This window comes from Miscanthus floridulus, chromosome 6 (genome assembly GCF_019320115.1).
Source record: "Miscanthus floridulus cultivar M001 chromosome 6, ASM1932011v1, whole genome shotgun sequence".
Classification (NCBI taxonomy): domain Eukaryota; kingdom Viridiplantae; phylum Streptophyta; class Magnoliopsida; order Poales; family Poaceae; genus Miscanthus; species Miscanthus floridulus.
This window is the reverse complement of record NC_089585.1, coordinates 8,953,526-8,973,424: the sequence shown is the minus strand read 5'-3', so window position 1 is coordinate 8,973,424 and position 19,899 is coordinate 8,953,526. Positions and strand designations below refer to the sequence as shown.

General features: G+C 42.0%; 2 pseudogenes; both read right to left on the bottom strand.

Moving 5' to 3' along the window:
* LOC136460181 (uncharacterized) overlaps positions 1-19,899 on the bottom strand; it is a 54,615-nt pseudogene that overhangs the window by 31,386 nt on the left and 3,330 nt on the right.
* LOC136457265 (uncharacterized) lies at positions 11,809-14,078 on the bottom strand (annotated as a pseudogene).

Sequence of the window (19,899 nt, the reverse complement as noted above, 5' to 3'; positions counted from 1 at the left end):
TCATGAAAATATATTTTATGCTAAATCTAACGATACTAATTTGATACTATAAATCTTACCTTTTTTAGAAATTCGGTTAAAGTTTAAAAAGTTTGACTTAAGACAAATCTATGAATCTATCTATTCAGGGATAGAGGGAGTAAGTATGTAAGCGTAGCCACGTAGTAAAGGTAAGGTCGAGGTCATTGTTCGTATGACTATTGCTGAATAGTTGATGTGTGCATGGGAATCAAAGTCTACCAATTAAAACAAGGAAGTCCAGTCTAGCCTGGTCCCCATAAATAGCCCACCCTTAGAGCCTCCAAGACACCCCTCCCACGTTCTCTAGCACCATGCAAGTAGAGCCTAGACACATAGGTGGGGTATCCAAATCTTACAAAGCTTCCACTCCCATGCGCCCTCCCATAAATATGTTACTTTGATATCACGTAACCTTGTCTCCTATCATAAGTACTGAATCACAGCAGTGCAAACTGCCATGTAGGAGCAGGGATGCGCATTGCAATGTATTAGATGGAGGGTGGAAACTATAACACCACACTAAGAACTATTTGATAGTTGAAATCTCCTTCTCCCCCAACATAGCAAGGCACACGCCCAATGGCTGTCAGCCACATAAGTGTCGAGCGCATTGCAGCGTTGGTCGGCAACAAGTTTGGTCACCCTTGTCCAGTGCACATCAGCGAACAAAAAGACATTCCATGCAGCTACTTTTGCTTAGACTATCGAGAACTATAGCAAGAGGCCTTGTGCTACGTCTGCCAAGGAAGTCATCCTTCTCACCGCATGTTACAGGTTTTCAAACTTTTGCTTACCAAATAGCACGTTGATTTTTTTAATCTTTATCCACTGCAACATGTAGCTAATGCCTCATAAATCATCATACAGGTGCGTAAAGCAGCATTGAATGAAGTGGTACGGGTCCAAGATATCATAGGGGCGATCGATATAACGGGGATACAACAGTACGAACGTAATGGATTTAAGGTCCTACATCTCACCAAGCGGGGCACCCGTAGAGGCTCCATGGTTAGATTAAAGCGCTGGGGCGACCGGCCCCATAGGTCTGATTGTATTTCATGCAAACGTGCTCTAATGGATGTGGCCTAGTTTTGCTCGGCCAGATGCAAGGTAAATGATTCATTATCTTACCTTGAGTACTGACTAAGACATCTCCCTTTGCCATCAAAACTAGACACAACCCGTGATTGCCTAATGATTCACTACACATAGGTAGAAGTGGAGGCACGTGGCCCTCCAGATAATACTGGATGCATGGAAGGGATCATCAAATACCGTGATCTGGATGATTTCTACCCTGTCGCTCAAGTAGCAAAGAAGCAGAAGGTACATGTCAAAGCCAGGTGTTCCTTCAATACGGAGAACGCTGCCCTTTCTAGGTGGTCACTCAGCGCACATGATGCCACGCCGCCTATGTGCTCACTCAATAAGGAGGCCGCGTTGCCTAAGAGTCCACTCAAGGGAAGACCGGTACGTGCACCATTCTACTAAGAAGAAGGGGCACGTAGAATAATCGAGAGGCCCAAACAATCGGACTCCATCTAGGTTCCATGTGACATTTGCCACATCTGTAATATATGTACGTACGGGACAATCTGGTCCTCATTCTTAGTGGACACTAGGACATGTATATTGTGTTTGGATCATTAATTAAGCAAGGAACCATGCTAAGCGATCGATGGCTAAGACAGTTCTTTTCGAGGGGCACATGTAGCCAATCACGAGATGGAGAACTAATTTGAACCCTCCACCACACATGAGGAGCATCTGCACAAGTCCCATGCAGGTCCACCTATTTATCGCATTTTATTTGCTGCCTTTGAACTGTCTTCATGTGTGGGCTATAAAACCATTAGCTGATGCTAGAACGATCAATACAACGGTCAGCTAACTTGTATAGTCGACTAATTATCAATAAACAAAGTGGATGGGTACATCGAGTAGCCTTTAAGGCACCAAAAATGTGAACGTTGGTCAGACCGGGCTTCTGGAGCTCAGTAGTATATATTAGTGGAATAGATCAATCCAACAGCTAGCACATAAAGTGTTTACATATGTGGTATATTTATGGATGTAGAAAATTCTATGGATGAAACTTATACATGTGTCATCAAAATATATCATATATGATGCATTGATAGATTCCCCTCTAATTTGTAAATAACCCTCATTTAGAATGAACTAATGGACACGAAGAAGCATGGAAATGCAAAGGACGTGTACCTAGGTGACCGGTAAAGGAAAGGGACTCAAAACTGGTCTACAATAATAACATGCATGACTGAGCAGAAGGATGTTGTTGACTGCTACTTTTATCAAGATGCTCGACACGAAGAAGCAAGAAGAGCATCGATTCTGGCAACACATGTGGTGGCCTACCTTCTGCATGCTTGCTGCTACCTGCTAGATAGCCTGATACTCGTATGCATGCATGTTGGTAGCCAATCTGATGCATGCATACATCCTAGAAGCACGCCACTACTGCCTGCTCCGCACGCTTGAAAAGCTAGATACTCCTACAATCCTGTGGATGCCCCTGGTGTTGACCAAACGCATAGGTACGAACTATCAGAAAAAGCTAGTATTGTATGGTTATCTGTTATCCGTAGATGATTTGTCATCTAAGGCAACACGAGGCAAAGAGAGCGAAATTTTTTTACTTTCACACATGCACGTGTCTTACAAAAATAAGTACCCTTTTTTATCAAGGAAACAAGCTTTGACCTTTAGTTTGAAAGCTCGAGTAGTAACTATAGCAGTTCTAGCATTAAGTTTCTATCCTCGTATAAATGCACCAGCTATTCCTTGTCACATGGGATTAGAATGAAAAAGATGAATAGGTCCGGGGCTGAATATTTATATCATTAAATGATACTTTGTGGCTCCCTGCCACCCAGCATGATTCAACTGCAATTAGCCAAGGATGTTTGTAGTTCCAAAATTAGTTCTGGCGCATCCTACAGAACAATTTGTAGTGCACAAAGTACCAGTGGCGGAACTAGTAGCATTGTTTAAGAAGGGCTGGAGAAATACGATGACACCTCTAAGTATGATAAATACATACATGAGGGTATGTTTCACCAATTTTTTTCAATGTTTTATATATGTAATTAGCATCGATGACGAAAAATCATGATATTATGATACAAAATGGGTAAAATGATGTCTTAATATGCTATAAACTACAGTAATTATAGGGATATTAAAAACATTTCTACTGGATTGGGGGGGACCATGGCCCTGCTGCCCCCCTAGTTCCGCCCACTGCAAAGTACTGAAAAGCTAAAGAACAAATAAAACAGGACTATAGCCAAACGTTGTGTGTGTGGTGGGGGGGGAGGGGTTGGCATATTGAACAACTACAAATAGTCGAATAATAATCTTCCTTGCTTAGACTGGCCTTCTTATTAACGATTATGTGCTACAAATATTTTATAGTAATAAATGCCGTTGTTAGGTGCTGTATCGGGTATCGGCTAGGGATGGATGCGAATGTCAAGATTTCTAGATATCCGAAAGATCCAGTATCCGTATTCATTTAGTATAAATATGGATATCCATATTCGTACTCAATCTAAATATGAATGGTAAATGGATGCATCCGTATTTGCTTTTGAAGAGTCTTATCTATCTGATTCCACGTTCATATTCGACAAAATGTGACAAAGCCTGGTACTATCTTAGTAACGATATAAAAATCTTAAGTTTAATTAATTTTAATATGGCTAATCATATTAATTACTATCTTATTTTGTTTATATACTTGTAGAATTTATTTTTATTCATTTGAATCCAGCAATTGATATATAATATTTATAATTGTCTTATATTTTATATATTTAATTATTAGAATATTTATTAAATTATTTTATTTTCTGTAGTTGTCTTTGTGCATGGTGTTATATAGCTATGTTTTAAATCCCTCTATCCATTATGGTTTTAGTATACTATTAAACTATCGATAAGTAATAGATACCTGTCATCCTCAAAATCAAGTAGATATCCGAATTCGAGATATTCGTTTTGCATTTGTATCTAACAATATACGTACTCGTATCTGAATTTAAATTAAAGTATGGTAAGTAGTGGTGTACGCACCCGTATCCGTACGGCTCTGATCCGAATCCATCCCTATCGCCTCTCTTCTATTAATATATGCATTTCATACAACAGTGTAGGAAAGGCAGGATGCAAGCCAATGGTCATATAACTATTGTTGAATAGTTGATGTGTGCCTGCAAGCAAAGGCCGCTATTTAGAATAGGGAAGGCTAGTGTACCTTGCCTTGGAATGGCATGGTTGTTCGGGCTAACACTGCTACCATGCAACTACAAGGTAACTGCTTACGAATAGGGACCCAAACAGTTGATGGAAAACTGATGGCAGCTAGATAATCACATATATGTCCTAGCGAATCCATAAGTGTGCTGGATGTATGGAAAAAACAAGGGGTACATTGCTGGCCCATAAGATGGCCAAATAGTATACGGTTGTCATGGTATAAAGCAGAATTCCTTACTCATAAGAACTTCTCGATGTTGTTCAAATCAACTAATTCTTCATAAGAGGTCAGCCCTTCTGCCAAACTTTTATATAGGGATTCTTTTTAACGATGTCCCCTCATGACACTACTTTACCAAACAATGGAAACCACAGACCTTACAAAATTTTGGCCTAAATTTACATACTCCACTTATTTGTCTAGTGTGTTCCCTTTGGTCTAGTTCTAATTGTTCAGTTGGGCGATGGTGAGGTGGCATTGTACGGGTAGTTGGACGCCTAAGGTTCCGGCATTGACCTATGAGGCTCCGCACTTCAGTGGCCCATGCACAAGGTTAGAGGTGCACTTGACCATATGCTAGCAGATCTTCCTTTGGTTAATGTCCTTGCAACTTTGTAAAATAGGCTAGTGTAGCAACTGGTCATGTACAGACAATTGCATATAAGGCACCTTTATCAGTACCCTTCTAACTGTTCGGCAATAGTTTGCTCTGGGAAATTGAACCGCTCGAGCATACAAATCATGGCTCAGACATGTAGAAGGGTCGTTCCCCACATATATTTAAGTCACTGAAGGCCGGTAAAACAGCCATAGCGCCAACAAAATTACAAGGATGGAGGGTGGAAGGAAGGAAGAAGAACAATCTAAGTGCGCTAGATTGGTGAGCGCTCCAGCAAAATTTCAACGTGGAGGTAAATGGCACTCTATTTATTTTCCTCAGTTCATCTGGCTAGGGCCTAGCAAAGATCGTGAGGCTAGAGTAAACACACTAAAGAGATGTGCAATTACATCAACCTTGGGTCCTTCGGAATCCACTCCAGAGGTTGTTCAAGGCATACTACGGGAGGTCTATAATTTCGAGTACCCTTGGAAAGCAGTTCCAGTAGGTCCTAGAACTTATCTCATCGAGTTTCCATCCATAAGCATCTTAGAGAAGGCTGCAATTGGGCAGGTATTATTTGGTTCCAATAATGCTTTGGTAGTGAGGAGATGGGAGGAGAACATAGGAGCACATGGAACGCTACAAAGGTTTTGGGTGAGGATAAGTGGATTGCCTAGAGAATGTTGGGGTTGGGATGATGTAAAGGGCATTCTTGATTATTTCTGTAAGTTTGAAAAGATGGAATGTGTTGAAGCTACCAGGGACAACCATGACTATGTAAGGGCACTCATTGTTATGGTTGGACGTGAACTTTTTCCCATTTTTGTTAGAGTTGGCATCAACTCTCAGTTCATGACGTGTATATTCATGCTGAAACTGGACAAAGTATGCATCTCTCAGAGCCACAACAAAAGCATAGCGCCTCACAGTTGGCATCTGGATTACCAGTACCATTAGATAACAAATGGAGGAGTGTCCGTGTGAAGAGAGGATACACTGTGCCTAATGAACCTGTAGAATCTATTGGAGCAATCCAATCCATGTCTTTCACTAGTCCTTATGTCCCAAACAGCCTAGAGGCATACTCCAAGGGAATTGGTCCTTCACGACTCACACGTGAAGGGCACAACAAGGATGAGGCAATAATGTAGACAGGGGTCCCGATCTTCCATCAGGTTCAAGATAAACAACGCTTTGTTCGGAGAGCGACACACCGATCCGGCTTCAGATCACAAAGACCCAAACCCTGCAACCTTAGCACCACGTCTCCTCTGGTTATCAACCGTGTCACAATCCGGTTGACCTCGCCAAGAAGGCTAATCCCTGCTGCGAATCGAAGAACACAAGCAAGAACAAGATAAAAAGCAACTCAATTAAAGTGACAATTGCTGATGAATGATTAAGCACTCAAAGTTGGGGTCTTGCAAACCGATAATGGCGACTGTTCAATAACAGATTGATCTAAAACAAAACCCAAAACCTAAAGTAGGTGGTGGCTACTGATTATATAGCCTAAGAGACGTCCAAGGATCCCTCTTCACGTCCTAAAGGTGTCCCAATATGTTACAAGGCCCAACGGCCCAAAAGAAGGTGTCGCAGCACCCTGACAGATTCTGGATGCTGACTTGTTTCGACGATTCCCGTTGACTCTGAAGAGCTTTTGATGTGAAACCATTTGTATTGGCTTCCTTATCAAATTATCTTTCCATCCATATGTGGATCATCGAAAACGGAGTTCAGATGCGTCCTGGGCGTCCGTTTTATTGTAGACTGGTCCTGACAGCCGAGGCAGACTCAAACTCGGATTGGACTGGGCCTCTGGCTTGGCTTGGACGTCCTTGCTGGCCTCCTAAGGTGGTGTCCAAGGAGGAGGACGTCCAAGGACATCTCTTAGGAGTTCTCCATCTTCTTGGGGCATGCTCCAACTTGGGCCTGGGTCCCAAGGATGTCTAACAAGCCCATGACGACAGTGTAGCTCCCGCTAGAAATAGCAATAGAATATATTGGTGATTTGAGGCCTTGCCGATGTGATATTGAGATAAAACCAGATCTATTTGAAAGCTTATCAAACAAGCTTTCCATCAAGTGCTCATTGACCTCGATCGCACTCCGGATGGATGAGTTATGGCCTTCCCAATGAGGCACTATCGGGCTGCCGACGAACCGAAAGTTCAACTTTGATGAACTTCCATTATGAAACACATTTGAACCTACAATCAAATAGTGACATATACATGTGGAACCAAGTGAATTATAACCAAAACCACTATGCAAATGTAGGAACGAGCTCACCTTATAAACAATGGTCGTATCCGATGGTGTCATGTCCTCATCATCCTCCCCTTCTTGACAACAAACCATCCTCGGTTTGGGATTAGCTGAAGAAAACGTTGTTGATAGTAGTCAACATTGCTCCCCTTCTTAAAATTTAACATGTTTCTTTATAACAAAACTAGGGGAACTCGACATGACAAGATTATAGCAATTGCAATCCTTTGGTTGATCATACTTTTGCACAATATAAGGAGATTTCAGATTTGAACAAATATAGACACGATGCACCATATACTCTCCTTTACAATTATATTTTCCAATAAAATGATATGTATGTCTAGAGAACCATGGCAAATTAGCATATGCATAAAGTTTCTCCTCTAAAGAACTAAGATTACACGAAACATCAAATTCAATGTAACCCAAAGTATTTAAAGAAGACAATAATTTCAGCTCATCAACTTCACTAGCATTATGAATAACAAGTCTATTTTTAGCACAAGTGCTCATTTTCAGCACACATATAGCATGATCATTCTTCAATGATTGCATGGGTATAACATAAATATCATCATGCAAGTCATCTTTGTCATAAGAAACATCAAGCAAATTATCTTGTGACAAAGGTAAATCAAGCGAATGCTCCACTAAAATTTGCTCTATCATAGCATGATTGGTGGAAAAATTCAGCACATCAAGAGAACTCTCACCTTCTGTGAGTTTAGCATCATGGGCATTACCTTTGCTCTCATGTTCAGCAGGGGTAATAGTTGATGGTTCTGAATTTTCACATGAGGCTGTGAGCTTCTCATTTTCTGTCACGTCATCCTTGCTCTTTTCTACATTGTCCTGCAAAAGGTTAGGCATAGTAGGAGGAATAACAACAGACTCTTCCTCTAAATGGTGCACCTCATCATATGAAGTCAAAACATGAGGTGGATTAACAAAGGTTTCTCGCATAAGAAGTTTCATATCATTCCAAGTTTGAGGCTTATCAAAAGGATCTAAAGACTCCCACCAAGATAAAGCAGAATGTAGCAAAACACTAGCTGCATTTTTTACCTTTCTCCTTGGACACATAAAGCGAGTAGCAAATATGTTATCGATGGCAATTTCCCACTCCATGTACTCATCAGCACCTATACCATCATAAGTCGGTGGATACGAACAACCTGTCATTGTAAACACAAAAACAAGGAACAAACGGTAAAAGTTATCCCTACAAAATGACTACGTGGTTGCAGTGGTGTCACTTTTCACAACAAGTGGAAGCATCTTACCAAGCTCTTACAAAGTTCTTACCAACGCAAGCAGTGGCGGTACAATCGGCGGCTGGTTCATGATACCTGTGAGGCAGTGGTGCCGAGATTGCAAGGGTCTTTTTCTGTACCGATCTGAAGTATATGTGGAGCTTGGGAGGCACGAAAAAGAACAAATATATATATGTGGCACACAAGTCAGTGACAGACAGCAATATTGAATAAATGTCTAGAGCACTTGTCCTAGTTGCTGGCCTATACGTGTTCCTATCACCAGTTGTGATAAAAAAGAGAGGAAACAAGGATGAAAGGAAACAAGTATTAAAGGTAGCAACGGATATGAACAAGGCAAAAGATACCACAAACAATAGAGCTATTGAGTGTTCCTTATGTGCTCCTTTTCGATATCTTCTATTCTCTTTTACTATTTTTTTTCTTTTATTTTTTTGTCGAATCTTTTTTTCTTGCTTTTGCTCTTTTGATATTTTTTCTCAGCAAGGAGCACACAAGAATAAACCACAAAAAAATTGAGCTCAATTGAATAAAAGATGTGGCCTATAGAAAATTAGGACTGTGCTAAAAAACATACCAAAACTTGTGGGCCTAGAAACTTAATTTTCCTAATCGAATTTCGCAAATCTAATTTTTGCGAACCCAGCATTGCTGGAATGAAATAGATCTAAAATTTTCTGGCGTTCTCCTCTGGTTATCAACCGTGTCACAATCCGGTTGACCTCACCAAGAAGGCTAATCCCTACTGCGAATCGAAGAACACAAGCAAGAACAAGATAAAAAGCAACTCAATTAAAGTGACAATTGTAGATGAATGATTAAGCACTCAAAGTTGGGGTCTTGCAAACCGATAACGGCGACTGTTCAATGACAGATTGATCTAAAACAAAACCCAAAACCTAAAGTAGGTGGGGGCTACTGATTATATAGCCTAAGAGACGTCCAACGATCCCTCTTCACATCCTAAAGGTGTCCTAACACGTTACAAGGCCCAACGGCCCAAAAGAAGGTGTCGCAGCACCCTGATAGATTCTGGACGCTGACTTGTTTCGACGATTTCCGTTGATTCCGAAGAGCTTTTGATGTGAAACCATTTGTATTGGCTTCCTTATCAAATTATCTTTCCATCCATATGTGGATCATCGAAAACAGAGTTCGGATGCGTCCTGGGCGTCCGTTTTATTGCAGACTGGTCCTGACAGCCGAGGCAGACTCAAACTCGGATTGGACTGGGCCTCTGGCTTGGCTTGGACATCCTTGCTAGCCTCCTAAGGTGGTGTCCAAGGAGGAGGACGTCCAAGGACATCTCTTAGGAGTTCTCCATCTTCTTGGGGCGTGCTCCAACTTGGGCCTGGGTCCCAAGGATGTCTAACAAGCCCATGACGATAGTGTAGCTTCCGCCAGAAATAGCAACAGAATACATTGGTAATTTGGAGGCCTTGCCGATGTGATATTGAGATAAAACTAGATCTATTTGAAAGCTTATCAAACAAGCTTTCCATCAAGTGCTCATTGACCTCGATCGCACTCCGGATGGATGAGTTATGGCCTTCCCAATGAGGCACTGTCAGGCTGCCGACGAACAGAAAGTTCAACTTTGATGAACTTCCATTATGAAACACATTTGAACCTACAATCAAATAGTAACATGTACATGTGGAACCAAGTGAATTATAACCAAAACCACTATGCAAATGTAGGAACGAGCTCACCTTATAAACAATGGTCGTATCCGATGGTGTCATGTCCTCATCAGGCAAGATGCACAGCCAATCAAGGTATGAAGCTATATTTAAGATGTAGTCTAAGTGGGTTGCTGTTGCCTTTTCTACCGAGGTATGGGGTACACATGCACAAGGATATTTATTAATGGTGCACATGATTCTACAGGGTCTGAAGGAGCTACGCATGGAAGCTCAACCGAAGGATGCAAAAGGTATATCATTATACAAGTGGAGCTCCCAAAAAAATCCCCAAGAGTAATTGGCTCAAATTTTTATTTATGATATATTCACAGTGGGCAATATCATTAATGTATTAGTTTACCAGATAAAGTTCTGATTGTTTGAAATTGTTTCTAATACATGATATCAAAACTCATGCAGCACAAACAGTGGTATATGTTTTAATTATATGTGTTAGTGGGACACGTTTTGAGCCCATAATGATATAGGAGCTAAATCGTTTGAATATATATGTAGTACATAACGGCTTCAGTTTCTTACATAAGCCACTGCACTTGTACTGTAGGAAACCACTAGAGCTTTTTCCAGATGATTTTTGGACAGAGCTTGTCTTAGGAGGAACTGGTGCCATGAAGGACAGCACGAACAACACAAATCTAGCAGGAAGAGGCACAAACAAGGAGGATGTCATAGGCGACATTAATCTAGGGAAAGCTACCACCAGTGGGTATGAAAACTTTTAAAGCCCTGATGAAGGACGACAATGGTACCGGACCAGGGTCAGTCGATGGCTACAATCTATCACTAAGTTTGCATATATTTTGTTCAACCTAGTTATGTTTCCTAATAGCAAGGTCAATAGTGGCTGCCTATCATAGCAGCACACTTTGGATGGGCTATGTATTTTATTCGATGTTGGACACGATGTCTTTGGAGTTAGTGTTGTACTATGAGGACCTAATGCATGGAATGTGATCTTTTTTTATTGAATCCCAATAATGACGTGCCATCGAATACCATTGCTGGAGGTCTATTGCTATTTGAGTGTTAGAAGACAGTAGGCTAGCGGCATCACCAACATAACTCAAAAATAGGTACCTTGTAAAGCTGGAAACAGTCTCACATATAAACTATGGAATGGTGCCAAATATAGTTTTCTCATAAAACAAAATAATTAGGTTAGGAACGTAGCACTAGAAATGTCACAAACGGCTAGCCAGAAACTCGTAGGAGAAGATAACATTATATATTCAAAGCTACTTCACACGTAGGTGGTACAAAACAGTACTGGACAAGTACATCAAATAGAAAATGTCCCTATTAACTTTTTATTTAGGATTGGCTTCATACATAGGTGACACCAGGGCACCAGTCAGCCAAGGGACGAAATAGGACACTACAAACAGTCTACTAATTCTAGATGGATTATTGTACTCTTAGGTACAAATACATCATTGCCATAGCACAAGCGACAAGGCAGACTCTTTATTTAGCGATAGCAGTAGACAGGGTGGTGGAGACCATAAAGATGGAGCTTCACGCCTCATTGCAACTTGAAAGGATTGTTAGTCATTATATGGTCCATGCATGTTGTTTATACTTAGAAACAATACCAAGTAAATTAGATAACCTTTGTTTCTCTTTTTTGGAAGGAAATAACTCCTTGCGAGTAGATCATGGTCGTTTATTTCCCAGCATGTTCCTGCACGGGGAAGATAAAAATAGAATGCTCCAACAAATAACATTTTATCTACCTATTTATACCAAAGAGGATATACTTGCTAAGGTCCTGCAATAGGTAGTTCATGCATATACAAGACAAAGCTAACATTAGGGACAAAAGGCATACCCATGGTCCTCATGAACAGCACCAGTTGCCTCCTTTCCCTTAGCGGATGAATTTCTTGGGGGAGTGGAGGTACAAGCATTTAGAGGTGGAGTGCTTTCACCAGGAATGGCAGACTCTATAATTGCATCGAACGGCCCATCACTTGCTTCTTTATTACCGGGAGTGACATTACCAGGAACACTTTCATGCACACTTGGAGGATTGAATAACCTTCTAGCCTGAAAACACAGCTGCCCTGTCCTAAAAGTCTATTCACTGATAACTACTTGGAACACATAGCTGCGGCCTACAATAGCATGTAGGGCGGCAGGCAATAAAATCTGGTTTGGCGAACTTTCTTCCACAAGATCAGCAGCAGTCCGCCTTACGACCTGCTCAGCTACACCTCCAAACATAAATATTTTCCCACAGCCAGTGGCGTCTTCGATGATGACATTTAGCTTGTAGCTATGCATGCATCGAGAAAATGTATTAGGAAACCAATGTTCATCACCACATAAAGGTTAGAGACATGGTCTTAGCAGATAAAGAATCTTACCTGGGAACGATCACAGGCTCCGTCTTAGCACGGTTTACACATTCAAACCCTTGGAGTGTTGCCTTCAAACCCTTCTTACATATGCTGCAACCTTTGTACCACCAACCATTTGTGACGTCTATTTCCCTTATACTTGCATGGCATGTAAAGCATACATCCTAATGCAATGTGGAAGGCAACAAGTTAACCATTACACTATAATACATATGGATATAAATATAGATGGGACCATGCATTACATTATCTTCATGGGGGTTTAAGGACAAGAGTTCGGACACGGTCTTCCTATTAGCATTTTCCTCATCACAGCCACCAGCTGCAGCATCAGCACCCCCTGGTAGAAGTTGAACCTCAGAGCCTCTTCCTTGTAAGCTATGGAGAAAAGAGGGGAGCAAATAAGAAAAGATTCAAGCAGACATGCATCTATAGAACTTAACAAGACGAAGGAGAGTAACGCATACCTAGCACGGAAAGCATTAACCTCAGGGATGTCAATATTTATGTACCATTTCATTGCTGCATGGCTCCGGCAGCTAGCCGAACCTATTTGCAAAACAAAAATGGATGCTTGGATCAGAACTCTAAATTTGATTCAGCACTAAATATCAATGGTTAGCACGAGTTAGCACCACCTAAAAATAGCCTTGCTTGGACCCTAGCAAAAATGATCACAACCACCTCATCGTTTCCTATAGTCTCAATAAGGAACTAGTCCTCAAAAGACGTTGCATGCTCACCCCATAAAGTCATCGATAAAACGCAGTCACTGCGATATTAAGAACGCAACCTATTTTAGTAACCTCTTTATAAAGGGTTTTCTAAATGACCGTAAAAAAATAGCAATCATACTCTAGATCGCGCAACTCCACTTCCTACCTTACAGATGGGCCATTCAAACTGCTAGAATGCACCATCGGATGCACGACAGTGAGTTGCCCAATGACATCTGTTGAATGAACATGTCATTAGATATAGTACAATAGGTATACCGCATTACAGTTTGTCTACCTAAGCATATAAGCACAATTTAGTTTTGTAGAATTCGTTAGGGTGCATACCTATTAAGACATCCCCATGCCTTGCTTTATCATCTAAATCTCCAAAATCCACAAAGTTAAATACATAGAGCGGCAGGCTGGCGGACAACTCAGGAGGGATTTCTTCAATAATGGTCCACGGCGTGAAAAATATGGTGTACATGCTGGGTATAGCTCTGAACTTCCGTGCTTGCTTGCTGACTTGGAAATTTCTTACATAATAGGAATGGCCTTCAGATATGGATCTAGAAAACTTGTCAAGGTTTTTCTGCCCAATGCAGGCTGTGACCCCTAGGCCCTGTAGAATAATATAGAGAGTAAAGGTAACAAGAACAGATATATCTCAAAAACAAATTAGATGTGTTAACTGGTGCACCTCTTCATCAACGAGAATGAGTTCCATTGAGCTAAATTCCTTCCCCTTGGAAGTGCCAGAAAACTGCCATATCCTTGCGGCTCTAACCTTGACACGCCACTTGTACTTCGTTCAGTTAATCTCCGACAACATGTTATAGGCCATCTGTCGTTTAATCATAAGCAAAGGAATCAATAGACCAAGTACGACCTTTAGTAAGACGCAAGTTGTAAGCATACACCATTTAAATAGGCATTAACATGCGGAACAGAGGCTAACGATTGGCGCCATGGGCCGATAGTTACCACAGGGCATGAAGCACCTCCTTGTATACAATGTTCTAGGTGACGGTGCAATCTGAATCTGTATCATCATCAATTAGGACCTTAAGACCTTTCCTAGATGTTACGCGTGATATAGCAACATACAGTTGCCCATGGCTAAAAACTAGGCGTGGCAAGTAGAGGCCAACATTCTGCAAGGTTTGTCCTTGACTCTTGTTTATGGTCATTGCATAACATAGACGAATTGGAAATTGCCGCCTACCAAGTACAAAGGGCCATTTGGTACTTGATACGTGCAAGGCAATACGAGGAAGGATAACTTTTTCAGCAACGTGTGATCCTGTAATTATCTGAGCCTCCACAACTCGATCACCTAATTGCGTTATTATAAGACGTGTACCATTACCAAGGCCTGCACTTTGATTTAGATTGCGTAGAAGCATCACAGGCGAACCAATCTTAAGTGCAAGCTTATGAAGAGGAATGCCTTTGAACTGCCACGAATTAAGAAACTCAACTGGATAAAGCAAGTCTAAATTACCATGTTCCTTTGAAGACTCGACCAATGCATCTGAGCTAAGGTATACCTTTTCATGGCCTGGGATTAAAGAGAGGACACGTCCATTAATTTCATCGATAGTGTCATTTTTTGGAGAGATAATAGCTCTTTCCCTTAAGTAGGCTGGATTCGAGTATAATGTGGCTAAGTCTAGGTATGTAGATCTTATTATATCATCAATGGCTGACTCTAACCTTGGGATTAAAACATCATGTGGTATTTCTACTAACTCAGAGTCTCCATTGTCACTATGCACAGTTCCTTGTGCAGTACCATCTCCAATACTTAACACCCAGTCATTAAATTCTTTCACTTGCTCTATAGGTAACCCACTGTCTGCCATGGCAAGCAGGCGCATGTTCACTATAAGTCTTAGTATCTTAATGTGCTTCCAGATGTAGGAGTTAGTTATGGATGCATCTATGGTTTTTGATCTACTCCCACCCTCGACAACAGGTAATACTTGGCGAAAATCTCCACCAAGTAGCACCGTTTTCCCACCAAAGAGCTTATGAAAATTGGAAGAGTCCAATTTACTAAGAATGTCACGCATGCTGCGATCTAGTGACTCAAAATAGTGTCTATGGGTCATTGGGGCCTCATCCCATATTATCAAAGAGCATTGGACTATTAAATCTACTAGGAATGAGCCCCTTCTAATCTCACAAATAGATGACTCATCAATGACTATAGGAATTTTAAACCGGGAATGTGCAGTACGTCCTCCAGGGAGCAAGAGTGCAGCAACCCCTGAAGAGGCTACTGCAAGAACAATAAGTTTTTCAGACCATAACCATGAAATGATTGCATTCCAAAGAAATGTTTTTCTAGTGCCACCATAGCCATAAACAAAAAAACATTGGCCAGACTTTTCATAAACTGATTGTATAACAACATCATATATATGTTTTTGCTCAAAATTTAATCGATTCACAAGGCTGTCATGGATATGCATAAGACTGATAGGATCATAAGCCAATTCCTCTAATAGCAGCCTATTTTTCACCTTGTTACAAAGGCTAAGATCAGGTTTCGGAAAACCATAGTCGGTCATCAATGCACCATTCTTACTAAATAAATTATCAAGCTCTACTAAAACATGGTTTTTAATATGTTGTTTTGGAACCGTATAGAATGGTAGTTGCAGCATCCTCTTGATTTTATGATGTATATCATCAGTGAAATAAGTATAGAACTCAGAGAACAAGGAGGGCGTGTCGCAAACTGAACAAAAAAATACTATAGTAACAAGAAGCTAGCGCATTTGAGCGGCTGATCCCTAGACAGATGCTTCTCTAAGAGCCTCACGCCACTCATTGCCATCTCCAAGAAGGCCAAGCGCCTAATAGGCATCTTTAAATGTTGGGTACATAACACCAGCGATAGTTCAAAGATCCTCATAGGATGTAGCACCTTTGGCAACATTCAAGAGCATACTTAGGTAGTACAGCTCACCACAGCTAGGGTTTATATATATAGCCCTCCCAATTTTCTTGGATCCTTTGCGGGGATACCAAGCTCTATCCTTTTTATCCCAAACCCACCTAGTAGGGAACTCTATATACGTTAGTTCTCGGGCAGATGGGTACACCCTATTAGCGCAAAACCACTCAGTCAATGTTGTTTTCAAGGAACAAGGGTCATCTACAATATCAGCTAAGGGGCGGTTAGCCTGGTACACAAGGTTGTTCATGAAAGGCAGGTGCACAGATAACCTCTCTACTGAGGGTGTCCTATAATGTATATCAAACTCGAACATACGCCAGACAGCCTCATGAGAGGATAAATAACAACAATCAATATACTCCCTAACTTCATCAATTTCGTCATCCTTTTTCTGAGTATCTACCTGTGGCTGAGTGGTGCCATCATTACCTACAGGGTGCTGTTGAGAGGGGCCAGCATGAGTGTCATTATCAAAGCTCTCAATTACAGCTCTAGCACGATCTGGACCCTTCATGACGTACTTAAACAAATATTTGATTAGATGTGTCTTGTTGCACCATTCAACATTTATGTGGGCTCTAAATCTCTTTAACAAAGACAAGTTGTAAGGAACAACCCATCCACTGTCAAGTCTAACACCGTACCGCTTGACATAACTACCAGATTCAGGACGCCTATACTGCACGAACCCATCCTCACCAACAATTGTGCTTTGCTGGTAAGCTTTAGGGAAAAATTTTGAGCACTTATTGTTCTTCATGCATGGACATGTTTTGTTAAGCTCCCCACAAGGACCATGCACCATGAATTCGTCGACAAGGCTATAACCCAAAGGGTCTGAAACTCTATCTGGTATATCAGCAGTAATTATTGAATCAATAAACGAAGGCCGTGGGTCTCTCGAGTTACCTTCAAGCCAAAGCAAAATATGCACGTGAGGTAGACCACGCTTCTGGAACTCAATAGTGTAGAGCACTAAAACAGAAAGCAACGGTAAGAATATATGGCATCAAAAGATAGGATCCCTGTGAGCGCAATGAATACTATAGTCGAATAAATCATATAGCATGCATTATTTGGTTACGACATGCTTTTATGGTAAACTAACACAGGTGAGGAGATAGGAATACTGAAAGATCATGTATCCAGGCAATGGGTAGGGGTCGTTTGGTATAGCTCCTTAGGCAGCTCCTGGAGCCATTTTTGCTCTCCTTCAACCAAATGGTGGCAAGGCAAATGGCTTCACGCTCGGAGTCGTGGAATATCCACTGAGAGAAGAGGAGAGAAAGGGTGGGAGCTAAAAAACGTAGCTTCCATCAGCTCCGCCTGCTCCCGTGGGACCAGCGCATGGCAACGGGCGGATTTGCCCTCGCTGGGGCGTCCGGCGCCGCCGAGCGCGGGGCCACCGGGTCACCGAGGGGCGAGCTATCGGGGGCGAGAGCTATGGTGCCGGGCGCGGGGACGCCGCGCGGGGCTGCTGGGGTCGCTGTCGTGCTCGCGCTCGGAAGCCGCTAGTTGCAGGGCCGCCACGCAGGGCTGTCGGGGTTGCTACCGTGCTCGCGCTCGGAAGCCGCTAGTTGTAGGGCCACCGCGCAGAGCCACCGAGCGTGGACCACCGAGTCGCCGAGGCCGTCAGGCATGGGGATGCGGATGCAGCGGCTGTCGGGCGTCGGTGGTTGAAGGAGATGCGAATAGGATAAGGTCGGGCGTCGGGCGCGCAATTCACCTAGCAGATAAGGTTGGGAAAAGAAAAGAAAAAGAGAAGAGAAAAAGAATAAAAAGGTATTATAGACATTTCGTTGTTCTGGTGAATTGTGAAACGATAAAAAAAACTTGCTTCAGTTCCTGTGGAGTGCTTTCACCAGGAATGGCAGACTCTGTAATTGCATCGGACGGCCCATTACCGGGAGTGACATTAGCAGGAACGCTTTCATGTACACTTGGAGGATTGAATAACCTTCTGGCCTGAAAACACAGCTGCCCTGTCCTAAAAGGTTGTTCACTGATAACTACTTGGAACACATAGCTGTGGCCTACAATAGCACGCAGGGCCACAGGCCACAGTACTCGTTGCAGGATGCATCGTCAAGAAAAGGGACGGCAGGTCTGGCAACCATGAGTGCTGCCTGCTACTTTTATCGAGGATGGCAGTGTCTCCTAGTCTCAGCATGGATGCCCGTGCCCTCCACACAAAAAAGCTAGTAGGAGAGCCTCAACTCTTGTGCAGGGCATATGATGGCCTACTTTCTGCATGCATGCTGCTAGCCAGTCTAATGCACCCATGCATCCTTGGAGCATGCAACTACTGCCTACTTTTTCACCATGCATACTCTAGATTTGACCAAGAGCTAGTTACAAATTAGCATGAGAAATGCTAGTAGATACCAAGTATGTTAAAAATAGCAGTCGTACATGCTCGTGATTTTCCAAAGTAAGTACCCTTCTTCAGCACCGAAACCAGCTCCTGAACCTTCAATTTAAAAACCCGACTAACCATATCAGGTCTAGCATTAGCTTTCTAGCCTGGTATAAATGCAAGGGAGTCGTCTATTTCTTGCCACTTGGGATTACAAGTAAAGGTGATAAACAAGTCTGGAGGCCCATAGAACCTACAAATAGCCATTGCGTCTTGGTAGTTTTGTACCATGTATCTTTTGCTCCCTAGTAAAGCTAGCAGGCAATATAACTTTCTTACCAACATTGTTTCCGTCAAAATCACCCTTGTGTAGTGCGTCATGAATACCCTTGTAAATCTCCGACCTTAGGTTCTTATTGTTTTTAATAATAAATCGAAGCCTATTCTCCTCTACTGAAGCAAATGCATCGACTATATACTGCTGGAATAATCGGTCGCCGCATAACAATGTAGTGGCCTCACAGCTACGTTGTTGTAAACGGAAAGCATAATACTCGAGCATGGTAACCTCACCCCTAGATTTAACCCACAAGGTCCCCGTGTGGCTATACTTGATCCCTAGTTTGAAGCCCTCCTCACCATATGGGAAAAGAACTGGGTACTGCAAAGCCATGTAATTAGAATGAAGGTTACTAATCCTTCTAAGCCCACCGCCTCTATCCTGAATTATTATATCAGGACTCTTCTTCTCCTCCGAAAAGTCACCAACTATCAAAGCAGCTATCTCGGATCCTGTTGGTGCATTGTACTGAAGTGCAGCTTTCGATCTATCGTGCAATAACCTGAGACGCAATTGGCGGTAACTATTGTTTTGGACCAATAAGTCCCTAGCTGCCCTAAAGGATTTCACCAGCTCATTTGCTGCATCAAACATCCTCACTAAGCCCTCGACAATTCTTCTATCAATTTCATTCTCACCCTCACAGTCCCTATCCCTATCAAAAATTGATATTCGATTTTCAACCTCATTATCAGTGTCATAAATATAAAGTTGTGCATATATAGGAGACTTACCCTCATCTGGTAGTAAAGATCCAATTCGATGGTGGACCTGTCCATTAATTTTAAAGACATACGGGCCAGGACCCTTGTTTATATCCATGTCAATTTTAGCACCGAGTGAAGTGAAAGCAAACATGGAGTTGTATGAACGTATAGATTTGATGAAGTATCTAGAGAAAGTATCACCATTTGGGTTCAACAAACCAGCTAGAAATGGAGGGGGATCTTTTAGAAGAGGCAAGCGCACCTTACCTCCCCTATAACAGAGATGAAAACGTA